We start from the raw sequence: 19,769 nt of genomic DNA, 5'->3' as shown, positions 1-19,769 counted from the left end.
ACTAGCTTAAAAGCTAACCATAAAGTGACAATTCCAGGTAGATTTTAAATCAGTGGCAATATTGGTAGAAACTTTATGATCACTAGGTCCATTTCTTCATCCTCTAGGGATACAATTGACTCCTCCCAGCTGTCTTGTGTGTAGGCAGTCTCTGGTGCATGAGACCTCTGCTAGATGTGGCCCAGGAGAGCCTCCCAGATGGTTCCTTTTGTTTTCTGCAGTGCTAACTTCAGTAGACTCCACACTGACCATCCATCTACTCTTCTGAAGTACAGTGTCTGTAAAGGCACAATGGGAGAAAGCCATTGTCTCCTAGCAGAAGGGATGGAATCTCCTTTTCAGTAGAGACATACCACACTGTCTTGTGCCCTAAGAGTTAATCCAGTTGCACCAAACAATTACCTGGCCAATAAATAAGGTGCATTTAGCAAACCTGGCTAAAAAGATTGGAGTATAATTACCCTTTAATAAAACAATGTACCTTTTCTTCTCAGAATTCAAGCTTAGTGCAATTGCTCCATATCTGTCCTGTGGTTATTTGGGCCTACATGGCTTTCTGAGTCAGGCTATTTTTCTCATCTAGATCCTGGTCAGAGTTGAAGTATGCTCTCTCTGGTGCTTGGGGCTTCTTTCCTTCTCTCTAAATGTCTCTTCCATTCTGGGTGGCTGCTTGTCCACCCCATGGCTAACCACTATAAAGACTTAGCACAATTGGCCATTTTTATTTCCTTCTCCAAGCTGATATTTGCAGATTGTAGACCTTGGAGTTTTTCTTGTAAAATTTAATGAAATTGTCGCCATGCTTCTGTTTGAGTTTATTCTTAAATTCATTCTTGGGGTCCTTAATTTTCCCTGTGCCAATAGTTTAGGCCAGGAGCCAGAAATAGTCCAGACTCATCAGGGTATCAGCACTGCTGTTTCCAGGTCCCCAGCAATCTCCATCTTTGTCATCATTTAAATGTGAGTTTTCGTTCCCTAATGTTTAATAAATCCCCCTAAAGACTGTCGCTGTGTCTTCTTTTATCTACCAATTTTCATTCAGAACCTAGCATGGTACGCTGGCTGTTCCGGGAAAGGTGTCCACCCAAGTTTTGTACCACTGGCAGTTAAGGATGCCGTGGAGGTGATGGGTGCTGGACCTCTGCGGGGAGCAGGATGGATGAGAGTTGTCAAAAGACACATAAGCGAAAGGCATTGGGATACATTGGGAGGAGGTGAGCAGCATGGTCTAATTTCATGCTGAGATTTGGCCGAGAGCTCCGAGCGTACCTTCCGTGTTTCTTTAGGTCAGTCCCACCCCTGTCCCCAGACTCTCTGCACCTCCTTTACCCTTTCCATCAAATTAGAAACAAACAAATAAAACACTTCTTCCATTTTTGAGGAGTGATGAGGCTGCTTCTATAGTGATGTAGGTAGACCCCGGGTGCAGGCACACTCATGCAAATCTTAGGCTAGGGTTGCCCAGTGGACACTGACTCTACACACTTGCACAAAGAGGCTTGGTTTGTGTGTACACCTTTGAGAATATTAGGTTAAAATGAATTTTCAGGCTAGATCAGGCACCAATAGTATTTGGCTTCTCTATTTCTCTGTTTATAGTAGACATTTGATAAATGTTATCTCCAAGAATGAATTTTTTAGCATCCTGTGGTCTTTCAGAATTAAAGTCTTAAAATACCCCATATTATACACATTATAATTAATGGCAACTTATAATAACTTGAAATCCGCTAAAGGAGTATGTGGATATAAAAAATAGTTTGATCGTGTTAATATTTTTGAAATTCATATGTGTATCAACCATCATGTATCATATATCAGAATGTACAGTTTTTGTCAAATATACTTCAATAAAGATAAAAAAGTATTACATATAAATACATATTCAAAAATGAACTTTTATGGCATCTTGTGGTTTTGGTTTTTACAACTGAAATTGCTTGGTGATATGATTTCAACATTAATCTAACATATTGCCCATTAACACAGGGATTTGATTTAGGAGACCTGGAACGAGGTCTTCATGTTCTCAGTACCAACAGATCTTGTAGATAATGAACCAGGATCTCTGGAAATGGCATTATCACAGCTACATAAAGAGAATAGTTACTACGTTTTTATGTCTACGCAACCATGGCTGGCTGCTTCGAGGGAGGGCTGATTTGGAGAAGTTCAATGTTAGTTACATAAGCTGATATTAGTACAGAGGAAAAACACAATATACATCTTGAAGATTATTTGAAGTATCAAATTCAGGTTAATACTGTGATCATTTTCATCCATAAAAGTTTGACATTATCACTGTCAGCACAACTTCATGAAATCAGTTGAGAGGAAGTATCGAGGCAGAGGAAAGGGGTTAATGACAATGTCACCAAGATGACAATGTCACCAAGAGTCATGTTTCTTGAGGCAGAGTCTCATGTAGTCCTGACTGGCCTCAAGCTCACTGTGTAGCTGACAATGACCCTGAACTATGGGTCTTCCTGCCAGGATGATGGGCATGTGACAGCACACCCAGTTTATGCAGGATGAGAGATAAAACCCATGGCTATGTATGGTGGGCAAACATGCTACTATGTGAGCCATGTTCCAAGCCCCAAGAGTCAGCCCTTTTGTCTGATTAAGCATCATATATCTGGTAAAAAGAACACCCAAGTTGAACTTTATCTAGTAAATTTGATTTTCTATTTCTAAGAAAAAAACAAAAATTAAAAAAAAACTGACTCTTAACTCTCATAAAGTAATTCCTGAGGCTTTTTGCACATCAAATGGCTCTTACAGAATCAAATTTTGATGAGGTAAGTGTAAGGAATTTGGTAACATATGGATTAAATTTCCCTTAAAATAGACATCATTTTAAAATTGAAGAGAGAAAAAATTTTAGTGAAATATGAAAATATGCTTTGGTTTTTTCTTGAACCCCAAACAGAGTTTAAAAAATAGTTCAAGATGTTCACCAAACAACCAATACAGCTGGGTTTACCTAAACCTAGTTCCAAGATATGAACTGTGGGGAATTCTGGTGATTACAAATATGGTAAAATTATTTGCAGATATTGGCAAAATGTCAAAGATAAGTGCAGAAAGTGCCAAATTTTAAAGATAAACAGATTAAAAGTTACACTTTCTATCTTTAAAATCTTAGGGATAATCACATCCCTTAATAGGTGGTGAAATAATTTATAATCATATTTTTCAGAAGAAAACATTTCATAAATATGAATAAATGTTTCCAGAAAATCTCCAAGAGTAAAAGAAGTCCAACATAAGAATAAAATTGTAGCAAGCTATATGTGCTTCATCAGAATAAAGCTTTAAAGGTTAAATACTATCCCACCATAGAAGCTCATGCTTTTATTAATTTTGACATTAACTATTTGATCAGGCCAATAAAACAAACGCCACAAAAATCATAGTTGTCGTTTTCATCATGAAAGTCTGTTAAGTGTTGTGAAGTGCTTTGGGTATGTTAATGATTTGAAAGGATCATGTATTTTATTTTTCCTTCTACCTGTTTTGAGGAATATTATGTTGATCAATGCTTATATGTCAAACCATCCTTGCATTTCAAGAACAAACCCCATTACTACTGGGTCACCATCATTTATTTCAGTATTCACTGACTTTAGTTGCCAGCGGAAAGGATTTTTATATCAGTGTTTACAGTGACCATGGGTTGGTACTTTGGTCTCACTATGGTGTCTTTCTGATTATGGTTCAATGGTAATTCTAACCTGATTCAAAAAGCTACCTCGCCTTTGTCAATTTGAGAAGAATTGCTATTGGTTCTTCAACAAAGAAACAGATTTTTTTTTCCAACTTAGTTCAGGTCTGAGGCTTTGCTCTGTAAACAGATTATAGCTCATTACCCATGATAGTTAAAACAGAAGCAACCCCAATATATACTGGCAGACAAATGGTTGGCAAATATGGCAAACTTTTAGCCATAACCTTTTTTTTTAGTAACAATTGATTTTTTATTGCAGATAATTCATATAATCAATTTACAAAATGTTACATAGTGTCATATGGGAACTCAATTTCATTGTAAATTAAACCTGCTTTTCTCTTTTCATTGGTTGCTCTTAGTTAACATTTTTATACACATATACAATTTATTCCGATTATTTTCTCCCCCACATCATCTCATCCCCTCCCCTATGACTTAAACATACATAGTCTTCTAAATTTATAGCCATAACTTTTAAAAAGCAGCCACACTGATGAACTGGCGGGTCACGTGATAGATGAGCTAAACAAGTGACCACAGTTTTCAAAACCATAGACAGAGAATAGGGTGGAAGTTGCTGGTGAAGTTATTGTCTGTTAATTATAAAGCTTCACCTTCACATGTTGAGTGGGACAGAGATGAACACACAGCCTGATGAATGGATTTTTGATGTTACTCGGGGTTAGACTGAGTCATAACCAAAGCCTCTTGGTGAGTAGACTGAATACCACTGTGTTTTATACTTAAAATCTTTGAGATGCATTATACTTGAGCTTCTAAGGTTCATGGTAGCAGTTAAGTGTATGTTACCATAGTTAAATTCCTGGTGGTTCATAGAGAAGGAAAAAAGTGAGGAACACTGGGTCTGTAGGTCACACGTGTCCTGTTTAATCCTGATACCACTGTCATAAAGTCACTGTCACCTCAGAGGATAAGTGCTTATGAACAGGTGACCCAGCTTTGAGTTGACGTCACTCTCCTTCAAATGAGTTTGCATCTGAAGTGTGGTTTCAGCACCTTCTAAGACACATACTGAGTTCTGTACACTTTACCGTAGCAAAATAAGAAAATGCATTTAAAATAAATTATAAAATCAATTTAAAAGTCATTGTCTTAGTTACTTTGTTCATGACAAGAAGCAACAAGAGAGAACGGGTTTCACTTTGGCTCTTGGGTTGCAGGCTTAGTCAGTCACAGGACAGACGTCATGGTCGGTAGAGCTTGAAAGAGTTGTTCACACTGCCCCTCCCCATTAGAAAGTCCCCAGCACCTTCTCTGTTTTATTTAATGCAGGACCCCAGACCATGGAATAGTATCATACACAGTTAAGGAAGATTTTCCCACCTCAATGAATCTAATCTAGATAATAATCTTCCTCAAAGGGATAACACCAAGACCCAACTGGCAATGTGTTCATTGCTGAGGCAAAAATACAGACCACATCTTTGAGAGATGTTATCTAGTCTTGGAAACATCCTTAGTGACAGTGAGTATTACCAGAATATACTGCATAGGAGCACGTAACTTTCCAACAATGCTGTCAATCCTTCTATTAGATAATAAGAAAGCAAGAGGAGGAGAAACAGCATATAGGACACACAACTTTGCAGGCAAGGAAGGCTGCACATACATGTGTTATAGTCAGCTTCTGTAAGTCTTCAGGAGGCCATACTAGATATTGACAGACATTTCTTTCCCCAACTCCTCATCCCACAATCTTTCCACCTCAGGTTCTTGGCTAATTTGTCTTTAGCTTCTAGAAAGACCCAACCTTTGACGCCACACTGGTCTTTCTTCTCGGTTGCTGTCGTTTCTCATTAATTTCAGTATTGGTTACAGGGAAAGAACACAGTGATTATCCAGATAAAATCCTTCATGCTTCCTCTGTGGGGCATGAATCCGATTTTAATTTGATCACTAGATGAACTACAGAAACCAACAATAAGCTAGCTTCCTTTTTACCTGTTGATCAGTACCACAGCAGACAGGACCACCAAAATACTAAGGACATTATAGCGTTAACCAGTTAACCAGGCTTGATCAGCATGCCAGCATGCTCTCAGAACCGGTTCTTGGGTCACTCCTGGGAGTTTACCAGGAATAAAGAACCTGTTTAAAGTGACAAGAAAGAGAAATAACCCCAAAAGCAATGAGCAAAGAGGCAGGAAGGAATCATTCTCTGTAGCCAGTCGATTTACCCCAGACCAAAGCAATAGGCCTTGGGCCATAAGACAACACTGCAGACCTTAGAAACCATAGGCACCTTTCTGCATAGGCTTCACATGAAGAAGCAGAAGCACATCAGAGATGGTTTAATCTGCACAGCACACCTAGCTGTCATTTGTGGGAAATGGAGAGTTGACTGACGCATGTCATGCCTGCAAAAGGTGTTTCCCCATTTAACATTTTACCTGTCTACCTAACACACGCAGTATAACCATATTCTCAAGTCACTACTATCCAGAGTTCTCAACCTTGATTAGGGCTCTCTCATGACAAGTGAAAGGAAAACAGAGAGTTGGCAGGCACATGTAATGCCTGTAAAAGTCTGTGCTTGGTGCCACTTCAGAATCTCCTTGCTCTCTCTTGATTTCTATCCGTCTGTCCTGACCAGCTTTGCCTCAGTAACTGGGAAAGCTCAGACTATCTACAGAAACTTCCTAAACTATACTCGCCACTTAGACATGCCACAAAAGCCCCACCAATGGCTCGTTGGGTGGCACAGTTGATAAACTTGTCCATGCTGATTTTAAAAGGGTGAGGGAGCTGCAGACATCTGTCTGATGAATATATCTGGCTGCATAGGAAAGCACACTGCACATATTAATGAAGATAATTTACCTTTGAAGTCAACAGAGGGGAAAGGTAAAGCTCACCTGGTTTTCCTGGGGCCGGGTGCTAGCGAAGAACTAACTGATATATTGTACCTTTCCTGTCTGGGGATCCACGGTCACGCCTTATAACCTTCCCAGCAGTCTTCTACAAGTCGGGCAAAGTAAGGAGAGTTGAATGCCTGCTCTGGACTTTGCCCAGGGCCTCTCCATGCTTATGATTCTTAGAGCAGACAGACCCCAAGGCTCGGGTTCCTGTGCACTATCTGTTTGCTTCCTCATTCGGCCTGTTTTCTGTCCCAGTTATTCAGAATTCTGTTGCTTCTGGTCTTTTATGCTTGCCAGTGAGTTTTCAAACTGACCATTAAATGATTGCACTCCAACACAAGGGACGGACAGAAAACCCTGAAAATTATCTTGCATTTTAGATGTCGTGGGGCCTGCTTCACAGTGGGGCCTTTCCATCTTGGGTGTTAAAATGGGAAAATTCCGCAGGAATCTGGTCTCCTGGTATGAAATGGAAATCTCTGGCACTTCAAGATATTTGTGAGATCCAGACCATGTTTTAGTCATTAATTTTAATATATATGCACAATTAGTTAGCTACGCCATCCAAGTCCTAGCTTGACTACTCGGTGTATAAATGCAATAACTACTATGGGAACTGACTGATTGGCCTTTCTGGAGCTGGGATAACTTTGGAGGAAAGGTCACGATCTGCACATTCCAGAAGCTGCAGGGACAGAGGGATTAAAGCCAATTCCCTTCTGGAACTGTAGTTGTGGTGAAAAAATGTAGCCCCAGAGGAACTAGAGAGGGAAGGCCCTGTGAAGGGAAAACTGAAAGAGAAGGGACTGCGTAGAGCCCCTGGGATGGAATGGGAGACAATTGCATTGTTTTCCGAAGGGCTCTGCATTACCCTTTACCAAATAAGCAACTTTGGGAAGAAGTAAGGGAGAAGGAAACTGAGGCAAATTAGCAGAACGTATCCCATCCACCCGAGCCCCAGAGAGTGGTGATTGATGGGGTGGATCAGTTTACCTGGCATGTGCAGTGCAGTGATATTCTCAAGTCACTACCTCGCAGAGTTCCCAACCTTCATTAAAGCTCTCTCGTGACAAGCAAAATGGAAATCCATGTACCCCATAGAGGTGGTGTTAGCCCAAAGACTTACAGGATAAACCTTAGAGAAACTGGACCAACTTAAGAACGACAAGAGCAAAACAAAAGTAAAAATCCTGGGGAAAAAATACAGAAGCACTAACCGTGGTGGTACGTGACTAAATCCTGGCACTTGAGGAGATGAGTGAAGATTATTGTGAGCTTCAGAACACTCTGGGCTAGAGAGACCATATCTCAGAGAGAGGGAGTACGGGACAGACAGGAAAGAAGGTGGCAGCAAGGGCTGGTGGTACACTTCTTAAATTAGCACAGTTTGCCCTACACAGAGAGTTCCAGGACTGTCTAGTGAGAGACTGCCTCAAGAAAGTACAGATGGGGGAAGGGAGATAGAGAGAGGGAAAGAAAAAAGAAGAAAAAGAAAAGGAAAGGGAGAAAAAGAGAAGGGAGGGGAGGAAAAAGAAAAGGGAGACACAGACAGAAAAAAGAGGGAGAGAGAGGGTAGAGAAAGAAAAACAGAATATGAAGAGAGAAGGAGGGAGAGTAGAAGAGGGGAAGGAAGGACAGGGGGCACATTAGGTTCTTGCCATTGTTTTAAACTTTCTGGTGTAACTATTTATGGGAATGTTTTCACTCTGTGTGAGAGTGGTACACACACACATACTCAGGCACAAACACATACACGAATGCACACATACATGGACACGCACACATACATGGACACACACACACACACACACGAGCTAATGTGTCTCTGATTGCCTCATTGCAGAGCCCAAACATGTTTCTCTTGATATCCATCCACGTTGTAGCTCTGGGCTGGGAGGCTACCCACACTGGTACCCTCTCCTCTCTCGCACATTCATTCTCTGTCTGGAAGAATATAAAACATGTTTGGGTGATCATCCCAGAGAAAGAAAAGCCCTGTTAGAAAAGTACACGCCAGGTTCTAATTCCTTATTCTCAACTCTCTGCCACAGGTTAGAGGCCCTGGATGATGAGCTTTGCTCCCTGGGAGTGATGAACATTGTCGCCGATTCTCCTTGGCATCTGTGTAGACAGGTCTCTAGTACAACATCCCTTCATGATACGCCTTATAGTGTCTACGACTTTACTACTTCAGCCTGCAGAAACCTGCCTTATTTTATCAGTCGCACCTCCAACTCAAATAGAAAGAACCGGAGCCTGTGATGCAAGCCCTCTGGCTCATCCTGACCCCTCCCCCTCCTGCATTTAATAAAGCCAGAAGCTACAATTTAATAGCATTTAGCAAACCATGAAGCCATCTCTGGGGGTTCTTTGGAATGTTTTACATTATACAGTTATGTTTACCAAAGGAAAGATGATAGAATCTGCCTCTTGTTCAAAAAAATAGTTCCTTGATATCGGCTGATAGAGATGGCAGCCAGAATTAGAGATGAGTCCCCCCAAAAGTGTGTGTGTGTGTCTATGTGAGCACGTGAGAGAGTATGCATCTGTATATATGTGTACTCATGTGTGTGTGAGTTTATATATTTGTGAATGTGTATGAGGGTATATGTGTGTAAGAGTGTATGCCTCTGTATGTGTGCATGTGTGTGAGTATGTATAAGTGGGTGCATGTGTATATGTATGAATTTATATATGTATATGGATGAGTGCATAGGTACATCATATTGCTGTATATGTGCAAATATATGGGTATGTGTATGTTTGTGTGTACATGTGATATGTTGTAAGTATGAGAGTGTATATGCCTAGTGTGTGTGTGTGTGTGTGTGTGTGTGTGTGTGTGTGTGTGAGAGAGAGAGAGAGAGAGAGAGAGAGAGAGAGAGAGAGAGAGTGCTTTGGAGGTAAGTCAAAGAACAGTGACATGAAAGGGTCAATATGTCTTTTTATGATCATGGTGATGTCACTGACTGATCTAATAGTTTATTAAGCTATCTAAATGTACACAGAGTAGCCATCCCAAGAGTGGGGGAATTCACCCCCATAGAAGTGCTCAGAGCAAACCTCCCTGACTTATTGCAGATTGGCTGTTTTCAAGCTGACATGTCATTTGTGGGGATTATAAGCACACCCAGGAGATCATCCCCAAATACACCAACTTGTTAACCATCGCTGGACTCGGCCCATTTCCTACGGGAAATACAAAAATTTTTGTTTTCAATAAAACATATGGGCCAAATTAGAAAGTAAATAAACGAATACGTCTCCAGAATCCACGATAACACTTGCCGAGCAGCAGGTCAGGCCGGATTTAATCTAAAACCTCTCTGCTGTGTGTAAATGGTTATGTCACAGCATTCGTCTTTAATTATTCGCCTCTTCTCAAAGGCTTGACTCATAATGTGCTTCTCGGTTAACCACAAACACTTGCACTACAAGATCTCTCCCATTGACTCGCTCAACCTCCCGTTCCCTTCCTCCCTCTGTGCTCTTAGTTACATTGTTAGAACTCCTGGAAGTGAAATACTGAGACACTGCCTAAACTACCCCAGCACTGACTTTGTAACATCGTCATGCAAAGTAAGCAGTAATGTGTTCTCTTGACTCAGGAAGAGCCCTCTAGCCAGTTTAACCATCTTGAATGCAGAACTGGAGCACCACAATGTTGTACTTTTGTGGCCGTGTTCCTCTGAACATCCCTGGTTGTTCAGGACCATTTGCAAAGAATACAGACAGCAGTTGTAGCTCACAAATGGGGGTAAGTCTATGAGGCAACTGTGCACATTTTCTTCCTGAGTCACTTCCCCCCTCTCCTCACCTACCCCTGTGAGAAAGAACGTGCTCTGGCTGAGCTAGAGAGATGAGATCAGCCATCCCCTCAGCACATGCTCTTCATCCAGTCCGTCTCAGCACAAGTGCGGGTTCCCGGTGCTGTGGGTTGCCATCTCTTCAGATAATCCAGTGTGAGCTTTGAGGCTGTAAAGTGTAGGATGTGTGGGAATGATGCAATGCTAATGGAATGGCATAGGGGATTGGCTTAATTTATAGATATGGGAAGGTGTGTGTGTGTGTGTGTGTGTGTGTTCATGTGTATGTATGTGTATGTGTACATGTGTATGTGTGTATGTGCATATGTGTATATTTGTTCTTGTGTATGTGTGTATGTGGGCATGTGTATGTGTGTATGTATGTTCATGTGTATGTGTGTATGTGTGTTCATGTGTATTTGCATACATATATGTGTATGAGTGTGTATGTGTGTGACCATGTGTATGTGTATTCATGTGTATGTGTGTATGTGGGCATGTGTATGTGTGTATGTCTGTGTGAGTGTGTGTCTGTGTCTGTATGTATGTGTGTGAGTGTGTGTGTGTATGAGTATCTGTGTGTATGTATGTATGTATATGTGTGTATGTGTGTGTATACATGTATGTGCGCAGGTGTATGTATGTGTTTTGTGAGTGTTTCTGTGTCTGTGTGTCTGTCTATGTGTGAATGTATATTGTGTGTGTGTGTATGTCTGTGTATGAGTGTCTGTGTATATATGTGTGTATGTATATGTATGCATGTGTCTGTGTATGCATGTGCACATGTATATTTGTGTGTGTCTGTATATATCTCCATGTGAGTGAATGTATATTGTATGTCTGTGTGTCTCCATATGTGTATCTGTGTGTTGTGTGTGTGTGTGTGTGTGTGTGTGTGTGTGTGTGATTCCTCAGGAGCTGTCCATTTTATCTTTTAGGAAAGGGTCTTTTTCTGGGACCTGGTACTTGCCAGCTAAGCCAGACTGATTAGCCAGTGAGCCACAGGGATTAGCCTTCCCCTCTCCAGCAGCAGCAGTGCAGGCACACACCAGCATAGCCAGTATTTTATTATGTGGGTGCTGGAAATCAAACGAGGGAAGCAAGTATGTCCTCAACAGAACTGTCTCATTTGCCCCTGATAGGGGAGTGTCAAGATCTTCCTGATGCCTGGGCCTAATGCTACTTATTTGAAATTTTCACTTGTTAGTTTATGATGAGTTCTCTGTTCAGTTACATCTTGTTGGGATGTTACATGTTAAAGACAGAATTCATGACACACTTGGAGGGAAGAGTCTATCATGAAAATTCTTCCAATACCAATATTGTCAGTTAATGACATACTCAGTTTCATTTCCGGGAATGGAGAGAAGTGTCCTCCAACTGTGTATCTGTTATATCATGGTCATATATGCCAGGCCATACCCTGCAACCCTTCCTGTGACCTGTAGCTCAGTTCAGTAGTCTGAGCCCTTGTTAACACAAAAAGTCCTTTGCCTGTGAGATTCAGAGTAGATTCAGTCAGTTCGTAGGCATCTGCCTTTAACCGTGACCCTCAGGTGCGTTCATGTGCATCACCAGTGAGCAGCACCAGAAAGAAGGCGTTTCAGAAGACAGCAAGTCAAAGGGACTCCCTTGGTCCCCGTAGCCTTGCATTTAGTGTGTGTCCTCTTAGGGTATCTCTGGAACACCAGGCTGCATTATATCCACTTGATGGTCAGAAAAGAAAACTAGGGAATCCATACAGAATAATCAGCAAGAGAACCAAGGTCAAAAGAAGAAGCAGACCCTAGAGAGATGGCTCAGGAGTTAAGAGCATTTACCCTACCCTTTGACTGCATGATAGAAAACCATGTCATTTTCTCCTAACACATAACTTGTGTTCTTTTTCTTCCTACTTGATAAGGTCATTGTTAGACCACAGCTGATATCTGAAACATTCTTTACACTCAGTGAGGAAAAACTTATGATGTAATGTACACACCCTCCCAGATAGAACAACCCTTAGCTCAGAACACAATTACTGTGGAATCCAGCCATGTTAAGAAATTTCCATTTCTCCTGCCCACACTAATATTAAGTAGTTAGTTGGAAATTAGCAAGCCTGAAGGTCATCAAAGAAGGTCTCCTCCCTCACAATCAAGTTCAGGCCAAGGCAGTCATAAGCCTGACAATACACTAGTTTGAAGGAAGGATTGGTCTCACAATACCTCCCCTTCAGAACTAAAACCCTACATATGAAAGGGTGCAAGGTAGTGGGCTTTTTGAGGCTCTTAATGGGAAGCTATTTCCTCTTGGTAAAATAGGTTTGAATAGATTTAGTTTTCTTTTTCTGTCTTTAATTCCTTCCAAACTACTCTTTTATATGATTTTTTGCTCCAAAGAATAGGGTTTGAACTGTATCTGTGGGCCTGCATGGAGACATGGGTGTCTGGTAAACAAGGAAGCCACACTGTAGTCTCACCACTTAAGAGTTCATCCAAATGGCTAATGTTACCATGGCTGTGATCACTTGATGCTCTTGCAGAGGACCCAGCTTTGGTTCATAGCCATAAGGAGGCTCACAGTTGTCTGCAACTCCAGCTTGCAGGAAGCCAGTATCTTCTTCTGGCCTCTGTGGACACCAGGCCAGCATAGGGTACATGTTACATGTAAAACAAACAGACACATAAAACAAACACATCTTTTAAAGAAATTGCTAATCCAGGTGGACTTTAGCAAACAATAAATCCCCTACTCAAACATGTAGGTCTTTCTGGCCACTGCCCCCTCTCCTTCTGTGACATCCTGCCCTCAAAGTGGACCCTTTCTGTCAATGTTTATTTCAGGAGTGTTTTCTTCACAACGTTCCCTTTGCTTTGGCCCCTTCTCATCCACATTACTATCAATATCCTAAATTAAATTCCATGTCTCATCTGAATCCATCCACGGGAGATCCTGAGCAGGGGAAGCCATAGTGAGATACTGGTTGCTAACACTAATGTCATGGTTTGCCAGAACCAGAGACACTCTGTTGTTCTTGCTTCATTCTACATTCCTGAGATTAAGTACATGAGACTGACTGGAAAGGTAGTATACATTCTGCCTAGTGCTATTATCCACCAATAGGCATCATTTCATTCTTTTTATTTACACTTTGCTTTATGACATATGATATATATATATATATATATATATATATATATATATATATGACTTCTTATGACTTGTGAGTTTTCATTAAGTTGTCTCAAACCTTTATTTGGATCAGGTAGAGTCAGTCGATAAAATTATTAATGTAAACATTTTTGCCTTCATCTTTCTTTTGTTCTCTTTTTTGTTCTATCTATAGATCAACATTTACTTTATAAGTCTTGATCCATGGAAAGTTTCACTCTACCTACTTGTTGAGTCCAGACTGTGTCCTGCTCTAAGTCCTTCCTTATTTATAAAATTGTGGTGTTTCAGACTGTACCTTGCCCCTAAAAACTCCATCTACTGGCAGTGTGGAGTCTTATGATGGAGGATCATTGTATGCCTGACTGAACCCATAGTCTGCTACTATCTGTGCAGCACAGACTATTAAATGATTTGTTCCTGGGAGTAGAAAATATGTCATTTTACAAGTTTATCGGGGTGAATTGTGATTGTAAGAACTCATGGACATATTAAAATCATATCATGGAAACCAGGCCCAAAACTTTAAGGATACACTAAACTAAGAATAGAGTATATCCTTAGCACCTAGCACTGAATGCCAATGGCTCCAGCAACCTATGTTATGAGCATCTACTGTGTTCATCAAGGAACTCTCAACTGTCCCAGGGGCTCAGCTTGACTCTGTTCTCACTGCTGATGCAGCCTACTGTGCTGCTGACTGCTGTCTTCAACTTTCACCATCTGCACCTGCCATCCCCCATCTGCACCTGCCATCCCCCATCTGTACCTGCCATCCCCCATCTGCACCTGCCGTCCCCCATCTGCACCTGCCATCCCCCATCTGCACCTGCCATCCCCCATCTGCACCTGCCGTCCCCCATCTGTACCTGCCATCCCCCATCTGCACCTGCCGTCCCCCATCTGCACCTGCCATCCCCCATCTGCACCTGCCGTCCCCCATCTGCACCTGCTATTCCCCATCTACACCTGTTATCTACCATCTGCACCTGCCATCCCCCATCTTCACCTGCTATTCCCCATCTACACCTGTTATCTACCATCTGCACCTGCCATCCCCCATCTGTACCTGCTGTCCCCCATCTACACCTGCTATCCCCCATCTACACCTGCCATCCCCCATCTGCATCTGCTATCCACCATCTGCCCTTTTCTTCTGCACCTGGTCTTATCCTTTTGCCTTTGCAGCTGGGCTCAAGTCCACAAATTCCCTATCAAATCCTGGACCTCCAGGATTCCTCACTCACAGCTTCACCAGTTTCTCCAACATCATCCCCGCAGTACACTCTACTTTCATGGTCTTACCAGCATCCCTATCATTTCCCAGGGTTGTCTCCACAGATCTCTTTGAAACACCTTGCCTCTTTAGTAGACACCCTGTAACTTATATATACAGCTATGTTCACTATGGGGTATGTCATGTGTGATCTGGGAATTAAGACTAGTGATTATGATTTCAATAAAAGAACTTATGTCAGCTAAAGACTATCTGGAAAAGAGCTGTCATTGACATCTCTGCATCTTGTGAATCTATTGTTATTCAATAAAAATACATTCATCCATATTTCAAAGCACTATATTTTAGAGCATTCACAGCGTTTCCTATAATGAGAAGATATGACAAATAAAAAGTATATAGTTGAATGATATGTATGTGTGATATCACAGCATGATTCTTGATTCATGAATTAAAGCAAGATTGTCATCACAATGACCTTGCTTTACTAAACATTTAACAATGACAATTTATATCATAAGACCCAGAATTTCTGAGAATTTTCTTTTTAACTTATTGTCCCCTCTAAATCCCCAAAGTAATGGCAATAATCTCAATCCAGTAGATCTATAAAAGCATATTAAATGGACCATGAATCTCTATCTTCTTCACTAGATACAACATTTCCCAAAGCCTCATCTCCATTATCTTTTGAATGTGTATTTCCCCTAGGATGTGACTTGATTTTCCTTGGAATGCTGAGTGACGCTTCATCACCCAAATAGGATGCCATTCATGTTTCCCTGACCAAGTTTCATAATGGCTGAGCTGGAGTGGGAAGAAGGGATCTGTGTCAATGGGAAATGTGATGTCCAGTTTTGTCTCTCTCTGCAGTTATGACAACACATGATAAGAATTTGCCCTTTAGCTCTCTGCTCCCAGACCCGGTGAGAGAGAAACCCAACCGCCTGGTCAGGTGGGCACTCCTGAGGCTGCAGAGCGGAAGAGACCACCAACACTGCTCACCCCTGCCCACATCCCTGGCCCAAGAGGAAACTGTATAAGGCCTCTGGGCTCCCGTGGGGGAGGGCCCAGGAGCGGCAGGACCCCGCCGGACCCTGAAGGAAACAGACCGGATAAACAGTTCTCTGCACCCAAATCCCGTGGGAGGGAGAGCTAAACCTTCAGACAGGCAGACAAGCCTGGGAAACCAGAAGAGACTGCTCCCTGCACACACATCTCGGACGCCAGAGGAAAAAGCCAAAGACCATCTGGAACCCTGGTGCACTGAAGCTCCCGGAAGGGGCGGCACAGGTCTTCCTGGTTGCTGCCGCTGCAGAGAGCCCCTGGGCAGCACCCCACGAGCAAACCTGAGCCTCGGGACCACAGGTAAGACCAAATTTTCTGCTGCAAGAAAGCTGCCGGGTGACCTCAAGACACAGGCCCACAGGAACAGCTGAAGACCTGTAGAGAGGAAAAACTACACGCCCGAAAGCAGAACACTCTGTCCCCATAACTGACTGAAAGAGAGGAAAACAGGTCTACAGCACTCCTGACACACAGGCTTATAGGACAGTCTAGCCACTGTCAGAAACAGCAGAACAAAGTAACACTAGAGATAATCTGATGGCGAGAGGCAAGCGCAGGAACCCAAGCAACAGAAACCAAGACTACATGCCATCATCGGAGCCCAATTCTCCCACCAAAACAAACATGGAATATCCAAACACACCAGAAAAGCAAGATCTAGTTTCAAAATCATATTTGATCATGATGCTGGAGGACTTCAAGAAAGACATGAACACACTTAGGGAAGCACAGGAAAACAGTAATAAACAAGTAAAAGCCTACAGAGAGGAATCGCAAAAATCCCTGAAAGAATTCCAGGAAAACACAATCAAACAGTTGAAGGAATTAAAAATGGAAATAGAAGCAATCAAGAAAGAACACATGGAAACAACCCTGGATATAGAAAACCAAAAGAAGAGACAAGGAGCTGTAGATACAAGCTTCACCAACAGAATACAAGAGATGGAAGAGAGAATATCAGGAGCAGAAGATTCCATAGAAATCATTGACTCAACTGTCAAAGATAATGTAAAGCGGAAAAAGCTACTGGTCCAAAACATACAGGAAATCCAGGACTCAATGAGAAGATCAAACCTAAGGATAATAGGTATAGAAGAGAGTGAAGACTCCCAGCTCAAAGGACCAGTAAATATCTTCAACAAAATCATAGAAGAAAACTTCCCTAACCTAAAAAAAGAGATACCCTTAGACATACAAGAAGCCTACAGAACTCCAAATAGATTGGACCAGAAAAGAAACACCTCCCGTCACATAATTGTCAAAACACCAAACGCACAAAATAAAGAAAGAATATTAAAAGCAGTAAGGGAAAAAGGTCAAGTAACATATAAAGGGAGACCTATCAGAATCACACCAGACTTCTCGCCAGAAACTATGAAGGCCAGAAGATCCTGGACTGATGTCATACAGACACTAAGAGAACACAAATGCCAGCCCAGGTTACTGTATCCAGCAAAACTCTCAATTAACATTGATGGAGAAACCAAGATATTCCATGACAAAACCAAATTTACACAATATCTTTCTACAAATCCAGCACTACAAAGGATAATAAATGGTAAAGCCCAACATAAGGAGGCAAGCTATACCCTAGAAGAAGCAAGAAACTAATCGTCTTGGCAACAAAACAAAGAGAATGAAAGCACACAAACATAACCTCACATCCAAATATGAATATAACGGGAAGCAATAATCACTATTCCTTAATATCTCTCAATATCAATGGCCTCAACTCCCCAATAAAAAGACATAGATTAACAAACTGGATACGCAACGAGGACCCTGCATTCTGCTGCCTACAGGAAACACACCTCAGAGACAAAGACAGACACTACCTCAGAGTGAAAGGCTGGAAAACAACTTTCCAAGCAAATGGTCAGAAGAAGCAAGCTGGAGTAGCCATTCTAATATCAAATAAAATCAATTTCCAACTAAAAGTCATCAAAAAAGATAAGGAAGGACACTTCATATTCATCAAAGGAAAAATCCACCAAGATGAACTCTCAATCCTAAATATCTATGCCCCAAATACAAGGGCACCTACATACGTAAAAGAAACCTTACTAAAGCTCAAAACACACATTGCACCTCACACAATAATAGTGGGAGATTTCAACACCCCACTCTCATCAATGGACAGATCATGGAAACAGAAATTAAACAGTGATGTAGACAGACTAAGAGAAGTCATGAGCCAAATGGACTTAACGGATATTTATAGAACATTCTATCCTAAAGCAAAAGGATATACCTTCTTCTCAGCTCCTCATGGTACTTTCTCCAAAATTGACCATATAATTGGTCAAAAAACGGGCCTCAACAGGTACAGAAAGATAGAAATAATCCCATGCGTGCTATCGGACCACCACGGCCTAAAACTGGTCTTCAATAACAATAAGGGAAGAATGCCCACATATACGTGGAAATTGAACAATGCTCTACTCAATGATAACCTGGTCAAGGAAGAAATAAAGAAAGAAATTAAAAACTTTTTAGAATTTAATGAAAATGAAGATACAACATACTCAAACTTATGGGACACAATGAAAGCTGTGCTAAGAGGAAAACTCATAGCGCTGAGTGCCTGCAGAAAGAAACAGGAAAGAGCATATGTCAGCAGCTTGACAGCACACCTAAAAGCTCTAGAACAAAAAGAAGCAAATACACCCAGGAGGAGTAGAAGGCAGGAAATAATCAAACTCAGAGCTGAAATCAACCAAGTAGAAACAAAAAGGACCATAGAAAGAATCAACAGAACCAAAAGTTGGTTCTTTGAGAAAATCAACAAGATAGATAAACCCTTAGCCAGACTAACGAGAGGACACAGAGAGTGTGTCCAAATTAACAAAATCAGAAATGAAAAGGGAGACATAACTACAGATTCGGAGGAAATTCAAAAAATCATCAGATCTTACTATAAAAACCTATATTCAACAAAATTTGAAAATCTTCAGGAAATGGACAATTTCCTAGACAGATACCAGGTATCGAAGTTAAATCAGGAACAGATAAACCAGTTAAACAACCCCATAACTCCTAAGGAAATAGAAGCAGTCATTAAAGGTCTCCCAACCAAAAAGAGCCCAGGTCCAGACGGGTTTAGTGCAGAATTCTATCAAACCTTCATAGAAGACCTCATACCAATATTATCCAAACTATTCCACAAAATTGAAACAGATGGAGCCCTACCGAATTCCTTCTATGAAGCCACAATTACTCTTATACCTAAACCACACAAAGACACAACAAAGAAAGAGAACTTCAGACCAATTTCCCTTATGAATATCGACGCAAAAATACTCAATAAAATTCTGGCAAACCGAATTCAAGAGCACATCAAAACAATCATCCATCATGATCAAGTAGGCTTCATCCCAGGCATGCAGGGATGGTTTAATATACGGAAAACCATCAACGTGATCCATTATATAAACAAACTGAAAGAACAGAACCACATGATCATTTCATTAGATGCTGAGAAAGCATTTGACAAAATTCAACACCCCTTCATGATAAAAGTCCTGGAAAGAATAGGAATTCAAGGCCCATACCTAAACATAGTAAAAGCCATATACAGCAAACCAGTTGCTAACATTAAACTAAATGGAGAGAAACTTGAAGCAATCCCACTAAAATCAGGGACTAGACAAGGCTGCCCACTCTCTCCCTACTTATTCAATATAGTTCTTGAAGTTCTAGCCAGAGCAATCAGACAACAAAAGGAGATCAAAGGGATACAGATCGGAAAAGAAGAGGTCAAAATATCACTATTTGCAGATGACATGATAGTATATTTAAGTGATCCCAAAAGTTCCACCAGAGAACTACTAAAGCTGATAAACAACTTCAGCAAAGTGGCTGGGTATAAAATTAACTCAAATAAATCAGTTGCC

This window comes from Rattus norvegicus, chromosome 13 (assembly GCF_036323735.1).
Source record: "Rattus norvegicus strain BN/NHsdMcwi chromosome 13, GRCr8, whole genome shotgun sequence".
NCBI lineage: Eukaryota > Metazoa > Chordata > Mammalia > Rodentia > Muridae > Rattus > Rattus norvegicus.
This window is presented reverse-complemented; position numbering follows the sequence as displayed.